Raw genomic sequence first — 7802 nt, forward strand, 5'->3', positions numbered from 1 at the left:
TTGAGCTATCATGGTAACCAGCTAGTAGCTAATCCAGTGTTACAGTTGAAAGAGGGCTGGAATGTTATTTTTAATGTCATAAAGCCTGCCTGTAATGTCTCTGTAGTGCCTATCCACCTCTGGCATCTTTTCAAAGAGCAATCAAATAGCTTGCTTAGAGTTTTTCTTTCTGCATCTTACTGATGGGAACCTTCCAGTTCCTTCAAGAAACACTTCTTTTCCATCACAGAACATAGAATAACATCGACAATACCTCAAGAGAAAAGAAAATATGTCTGCCTTCCCCAGTGGCAGTTGTTTATTGCATTCAGAACAGTCTGAAATCCCTTAAGGAAAAAAACTCAACCCAAGTGGCTTGGTGCCATTTGTTTAGACATTACTGAAGGCCTAAACCTTTCTCTCCAGCATACCAGTTTTCCCTAGCTGTTCTTTTTTTGATTGAATTTCATCACAGAATAGACAACAAGTGGAAATGACAGCATCCTCTGAGGTGCCTGGTAAACCTCATGTCCACAAGGGACTGAGAGCATTCTTGAACACAATTCTTGGAGGGCCCTGCTGTCTCTGACCCCTAGGGTACGTTATGCTTCACAGAATCACAGAATGGGTCAGGTTGGAAGGGACCACAGTGGGTCACCTGATTGAACCTCCCTGCACCTCAGAACCAGAGCTTTTCGTATCAGCGAAGCAAAGAGGGAAGTGAGATCTGGTGAACGATAGGACCCTGTCCCAACGTGCAGTCCGAGCATCGTCTAGACGTCTATTTGGACCCTGACGTTGGAAAGTGCTCATTGGATCTGCCAGCGTGGGCTAACCACTGCCTGTCTGGGAAGAACTGTGCATGTTTTTAGGAAGGAGCTGGATTATTCTTATTCAGACATGTCTCATATATGGGAGGCAGCAGAATAGCACAGCGTGGCCTAATTGCTTACATCTGGATCCCTGCTGAAAATGTACCGTGGTGTGTGCATGCAGTTTCAGTGGAAGAGGCGTGATTTATCGAGCTGTTCTTGGAAGCTGTAGAAGGTTCCTAAGTACAAAGCAGACATACTCCAAGTAGTAACTACAGCCCAGAGCTCCTCTCCACCCTTTTGTTCCATGCACATTAGCACACGTACACACACACATAACTGGAGTGCCAGAGGAGCACTGCTTTCAGAGCAGTTTTGTTAAAATAAAAGGAACAAAGGAAGCCCCTTTGTAAAGGCTATGGTAGCCACAGATACTGTTTATTCCTCAGAGCCATGTAATTCTGATTCTTGACATTTCAATGGAATGGAAATAAACCACATCACGGTTACTGTTTCTACTACAGTAATAATTGTGGTGATTACCTCTAGCACATTATTTTCTACCAGACTGGCTCTGTGAAACCAGCCACAGAGGGAGGCACAGGCTTCCTCCAGCATTGGTTTCATAGTGCTGCAAGGCCATGCCCAGCCCTCGTGCCCAGGGCAGCTGCCTCATACAAACAGAGAAGCTCTTCAAGTGAAGGGGAACGTGTCATTTTGTGCAACCTGTGCATGAAATTCTGCACATTTTGTTTGTTTGTCTGTGGACTGAGGGGCTGGACATCTCAGGGATGCCTGGTTTGTTTATGAACATATGTGTTAAGGACTGTAATTTGAATGTGTGTGCTAACTTTGAAGGTTGTCTTTGGAAAGAGGTGCTTCCCCATCACCACAATTTCCACGTATGAATGGATGTTCCTCCCTTTCTCCCTCCCCATACCCCTGTAATATAATCTTTTCATTAGGATTAATTCAGTAAATGTGTTTAGGTACATACCAGACCCACTCGTAGGCAAAATCTTGGTCACAACTTTGAGAACATTGATTCTCATTGTCTATTTTAAAGTTAAGGAAGGAGAACAAATTGGAAAACTGAGAAGACAGCAATTAAACCGAAACATATAATAATTCCAGAAATGGTTTTGAGATGAATTTATGAAGATATCCCATTTTTTCCCTTCTCTGGTGTTTGCCCCCATAATCAATAAATCAGTCCCATCCACACAGTCATCCCCTCATTCTGGAATCCAGTTTGTTTAACAATCATAAACTACACAATCCCCCCCTATCTCTGACTTCTCCCATCTTGTCTTTCTCCACCCATACTTTTCTCTGCTCATACATCTCCCTATTAGTGACTGACCAGCTGCCAGATTTATCTTCTGCCAGGTTAATATTCTTCCTCTAAGAACCTGGGAGGGAAGTCTTGCATATGAATTCTGCATAAGATCATAATTACATCAGCCATGCATCTAGCTTACTTCTCTATGTTTCCTACAAAAAAATCCTTCCAAGAATCTTTCAGCTCTACCACACACAAAACCAGGCTTTTATTTCCTTTTATTTGGAATTATTTCTATATAGAAATCAATACACAATCTGAATGTCTGGGGTTTTTTAATAACTGACATTATTGCTTTCTGAGTTTGTTTAACTTCTTACTTGCCAGTAGCCTCCAGCTGGACTGTATAATAGGCAGATACTTATTTTATTGTCAACTCTTGAAATAGAAAGCCATTGACTTGGTTTGCTATGTAGGGGACACCTCCTCTTGTGTAGAATTTACATATTTTGGAAAAAATAAAAAAAGGCCGTTCAAGACTTATTTTTTAAGTCTTCACAGCATGATATTTACACTGCAAAGCTCTATCTAGGGATTAAAGAAATGGTGTTAGATGCAATTTAAAAGCTCTCTAATCTTCTTTTAGCAGTATTGCACCCTTGATCTTCCTGTGGGGACAGGGAGGGGAGACAGGGTGCTCACTGCTTGCTTGTGGCTGGACGGAAGTATGTATGACTCCTGGGGCCACTGTCCTGACAGGTCTAGTGTGTGCCATGGATCAGGAGAGGGCACCTGGCCTTAAACACTGCCAGGGTTGGGTTGTCCACAACTTCGCTGGGCAACCTGTTCCAGTATCTTATGTAGCCTAAATTTCCCCTCTTTCTGTTTGTGCCCATCACTCCTTGTCCCATCACTACAATTCCTGATGAGGGTCCCTCTCCAGCTTCCCTGTAGGCCCCTTCAGATACTGGAAGGTTGCCATGAGGTCTCCACTCAACCTTCTCTTCTCCAGGCTGAACAGCCCTGACTTCCTCAGCCTGTTAACATAGGGGAGGTACTCCAGTCCAGTTATCACCTTCCTGGCCCTCCTCTGTCCTTGCTCCAACAGTTCCATGTCCTTCTTACCTTGGGGTCACCAGAACTGCAGGCAGTACTCTAGGTTCCTCTAGCAGATCCAGGTACTATAGCAGATCCATCCAGTCTTTTTCCCTTTTCCTTTGGACCATCAGTTTTATTCAGTTTAGGCCAAACGAAAACCTCATAAGTCACACTTCCAACAGTTACGTGTAATTAAAGATGCAAATGCTATGGACGGTGTTCCAGAAATAGTAGCCTTCAGTGTTTATAGGGTCTCAAGGGCCCTGGGTTCTTCAAGCAGCACCAAAGAGAATGTTAGCCACCCTATTTTTTGGCAATATAATAGTTTTCCAGCTAGAGGCATTCTTGGCACTTACATGACAACTATCATCCAAGGGAAGAAACTCTGCCTCTGACCACAACAGTTACTGTATGCAGTGCTCCCAGATGTTGTTTACTTCAAATGTGACTTGCTTGTGAATGTGTCCCATTTGGCAATAGGTAGAGCAGCAGAGGTGATTCCATGTGACAAAAACCTAGTAACAGAAAATAGAGAAGACTCCACAGCACAAACTGTGTACTGAGTGCTGGCTGAATATTGCCTTTTTTTTTTTTTTTTAATTTTATTTTATTTTTGAAAAGATCTTTTGTTTGTCTTTGGAGATTTCACATAGAAAATAAATACTGTAGTATTGAGTTAGTTCCTGGGACTGGATTTTTGCAGTGTGAACTGGAGACACTGAGCAGAGACAGATAATCAAGACTGTCAGACTGGAAACCACCTTATCCCTTGCCTGAAAAAAATGAAAATCAAATTAGGAACTTTGAAAGCTTTTTTCACTTGAATCACTCACAGAAAACATTTTACAGTATCAGGACTGAATGCTACTCTTGGACAGCAACACAGAGTATTGATGAGCTACGTGCGATCAGCATATCTAAAAGAAACAAAATCTTTTAATCAGTGAGCACACTTCTATCTACTAAGTACTGCACAGACTTTAATTGTTCTTGTCCCCCTATGTGAAAAAGCAAAGCAAGCCAAAAAAGCCCTTCTTCCATCTAGTGTTATAAGATTGAAAGCATTTGTTTCTCAAAGTGGAATGATTTTCCATTCTTATACTCTTCCAAATATCACATTCCACAAATTTGAGAACACCAAAATTGAATTACTGATATTTATTCAACAAACCACAAAAATGCTCAGACCTTTCAACCACTAGTATTGCAATCAGTATGGCTCCTATCTGAGTGTTGATGGTGAAAATGATGCCTTATTTTAAAATAAAAAGTAACATTCCAGACACTCCCATCTTGGTTGAAAATAAAAATAATTGCTTGCTTCAGTAAAAGCTTCAGTTAAAAATAAGGCTTCATTTTCTGACCATTAATGGCAATTGAAAATATCCTAACTTATCTTGGCAGTGGTTGGTTTTGTTATTTGTTTTTTTTTTAACTTGTTTCAGTTATTGTTGTTGTTGTTGTTATTATTATTATTAATATTAATATTAATATTATTGTTTCATTGGTAAAATCTTCTGGGAAGTGGATTTGAAAAAAAGGAATACAGTGCCATGCTTTTCAACTGGATGGCATTTCTAATAAAAGCAATGTGAAAGAGAGAAACAGGGAGAGAGAGATTTATCCTAAAATTGCCTGTGGTTGTGGGGTGGAGGTCATTATAGGATTTGGCAGGTATGTGGTAAAACAAGCTTGCCCAATCAGACAGAGCAAGGTCTTGAACTATGGCTTTATACACACAATTACACCCAATCCCACCATCCAGACTTGGCCTCTAGTTGTCCAATGCAATTAATGTTTAGTTGCTAATATAAAGTAAATTCCCACCAGAAAGAGAGAAAACTACTTCAATACCATATCTACAGCCTAATAAATCAAGCCATAATAGGCACAGAGAGTGAATGTATCCAAGAGCAGAGCAGGAGTGGTTCTCACCACTCGTCTCCTGAGGTTTTTATCTGTACTTATTAAAAATACTCTTTTGGTTTCCAAATAGTTAGAGATGGTGCATATATTAGTGGTGAGAAGGCTGAAGCAAAGTTGAAAAAAGGGAAACAGTGAGAAACTTTAGGATAAATTATACTTTGTGGGTATAAATTATTAATCTCCGAAGGATAATATGGAAAGAAAATACCTGACTTTTGAGGAGGTTCAAGCACAGACAAGATAAAATAGCAAAGTGTTTATGTAAAGCTCTATGTGCTCCCTGGTATTTTTCCAGTGAATAATGGAGGTAACAGTAATGCTTCCATTGTTCGAGGTGCACTGGAATAATTTTTCTTCCTTATAAAAATAAGTTTTAAATGTAAATTTCAAAAAAGAGAAGTTCAGGACTTTCATGAACTTCAGACAGAATCCTGGGCAAGTATTTCACCTAAGCAGAATATTCATTAGATATGTCAGTATATATGTGTATAGATAGAGAGTAGTCTTACATACTTGCAATTTATATTTCCAAAAGAAATAATCTTATTTTACCTTATTCCAAAATAAGCTGGTAAATTCATAACTTTCTTCCATTCACTGTCATTCCTTAGTGGAGGAATTTGTTAAGCAACAAGTGAAAGGGGGAGAAGACTTTCAGACAATGTTACCTGAGCAGTTGTGGTCATTTTTCCTGCTGAGGTGCAGAGGCACTTCTGCACAGCCTGTCCCAGCCCCTCTTTTGTGCTCAGTACTCTCTGCCCAATGCAGGTAAAAAAAGAAGAAAATAATGAACAAGGTAAATTTCATTTCTTCTGCAGCAACTATGATGTTCCAGCTTTCCGCATTCCTTACAAGAGATGTAAGCCTCTCTAGACTTATTTTGTCTAAGTATAATATTAGGCACTTATGGGCTGAGAACAATTAATTTTATTTTTCAACACCTCTGCCCTTCCATCTACTTTCTCCTACCAGATAGGCTATGCCTGGATAACCATCGTAGTACAGAGCTCCCTTGTACAGGGGACTAGATTATTAGCTGTGTGAAAAGCCCCCTAAAAAAGGACTGTAGGCTGTTGTGTAGCTATTTCAGTGCTTCTTTCTTGGGTATTTTATGAATTGCATTAAAGGGCTAGGACAAAACAGAAAGATTACACAAAAATTAGTAACAAACTGTATATAAGGACAGAAAAAAAAATCAGGCAAAAATTATTAAATTACAACATCTGTGGAGGTAGGCACACAAAGGAGGATCAGAACATCCTTAGGTTTTTCCTTAGACTTTTACTAAGGACTCAAAAAGGCTGTAAAGTTTATTGTAGCACTGGTGGTTCCTTAGTTGTTGATACTGAGGTCTGGAGCAAAAGGCTTGCCATGAAAGGAAAGAGTGGATGGATAAAGAGAAAGGATTTATGGTTTTCTATTTCTGTGTTCTCGCTTCTGAGTTTTTTTTAAGGAAAAGTTCATTTTTGTGTTGAAAAAAATATCTATCTCCCAAGTTTAAAAGTCCTTCTGCCAGTCCTGAGGTCTCATTTCATGAAAATGACACAGACCTACCTTACTGTCTGGCAAATAATAATAGTGACAACAACAACAGCAACAAAAATATAAAAGTCTCATGCTCAGTATTTTCCTCTACCTTTTCAAGTACTTTCAAAACAGGAAAATACAGATTTTTTTTCTGATTAGTTATTTTATTTTCATCACCTACATAGTTGCGCATATTTGAGAAATGAAAACAAAAAAAAGCAACTGTAAAAATAGTGGAAAGTTGGGAGTTAGTTTTCATAGTTACCTCTTTTTCACGTCTCAGAAAACCACAAAAGGATTCTTTGATCCCAGTTGGTCTAATGAAGTGATAAATTAGGTCGGCATTACCCATTCCTCTGGCAGTTTTTTGGGCAAATGGAAAACACCTATAAAGCCAAATATTTTGGTCTGTAAGAGTAAAGGCTTTTATTCTAGCTAGGAATAACAGATATGTGCAACATTCTAAAGGTGGGTTTTTTTTTTTAATTTTATTTTCTCTAGCTTGTGTCTACTGATGTTCTCAGTTCAATTTTTTTGTTAGTTCAAAACACCATTTGGGTTCTTTATGATGCTTAGTTCAACAATAATCCGCTGACCCACACAGGAATGTCTCACAACGCTATTGACTAGCCAGTGATATTTAAGTAATCATAATATAAGTGTGTTGGAAGAACTCTGTTCTGCTTTGGCATTCTACCACTGTTTGGAACATATTTCAGTTATTTTTATGGCATTTTTATCTGATATTCTGTAAATAGCCCTGGGAGAAATACTTTGTAGGGGAGACATTACATATAAAAATATACCAGTACAAGAAAATACTTCAGACTGCTTTAAATTCATTTATGTGGATATTGCAGTGAGTGAAATTTTTTTCTTCATTCTCCTAAATGTTGCGTATTTTTGTATTTCAAGTAGATGCACAAAGAACAGTTGGATAACTTCAAGAGCCCAGTCTTGATACAAACATCTAAAGCCTTTTGACTACCCACAGTTTACCCTCAACCCTTTTGATAGGCCCTCTGTATTTTCTAAGTACAGTGCCCTTTTTTCTTCTGACTCAGCCATAGTCACCTTTCCAATAAGTTCTAATCATCCATTACTTTACACTTTGAAAGCTTGCTTACCATATTGAAGTCAATGAAAATTATTCTTTAGCATGTGTTTTTGGTGAAAAC

The 7802-nt window shown here is 38.9% G+C and overlaps 1 long non-coding RNA gene across 1 annotated transcript; it reads right to left on the reverse strand.

The window, feature by feature from the left end:
• Window positions 1-3038: 3038 nt before the first annotated feature.
• Window positions 3039-7223, reverse strand: LOC116443191. The gene is made up of 3 exons (XR_004239774.1): window positions 6890-7223; window positions 5766-5852; window positions 3039-3944 (listed from the first exon to the last, which is right to left on the reverse strand). It is a non-coding gene; the product is annotated as an uncharacterized LOC116443191 (long non-coding RNA).
• Window positions 7224-7802: the final 579 nt, after the last annotated feature.

This window comes from Corvus moneduloides, chromosome 4 (genome assembly GCF_009650955.1).
Source record: "Corvus moneduloides isolate bCorMon1 chromosome 4, bCorMon1.pri, whole genome shotgun sequence".
Classification (NCBI taxonomy): domain Eukaryota; kingdom Metazoa; phylum Chordata; class Aves; order Passeriformes; family Corvidae; genus Corvus; species Corvus moneduloides.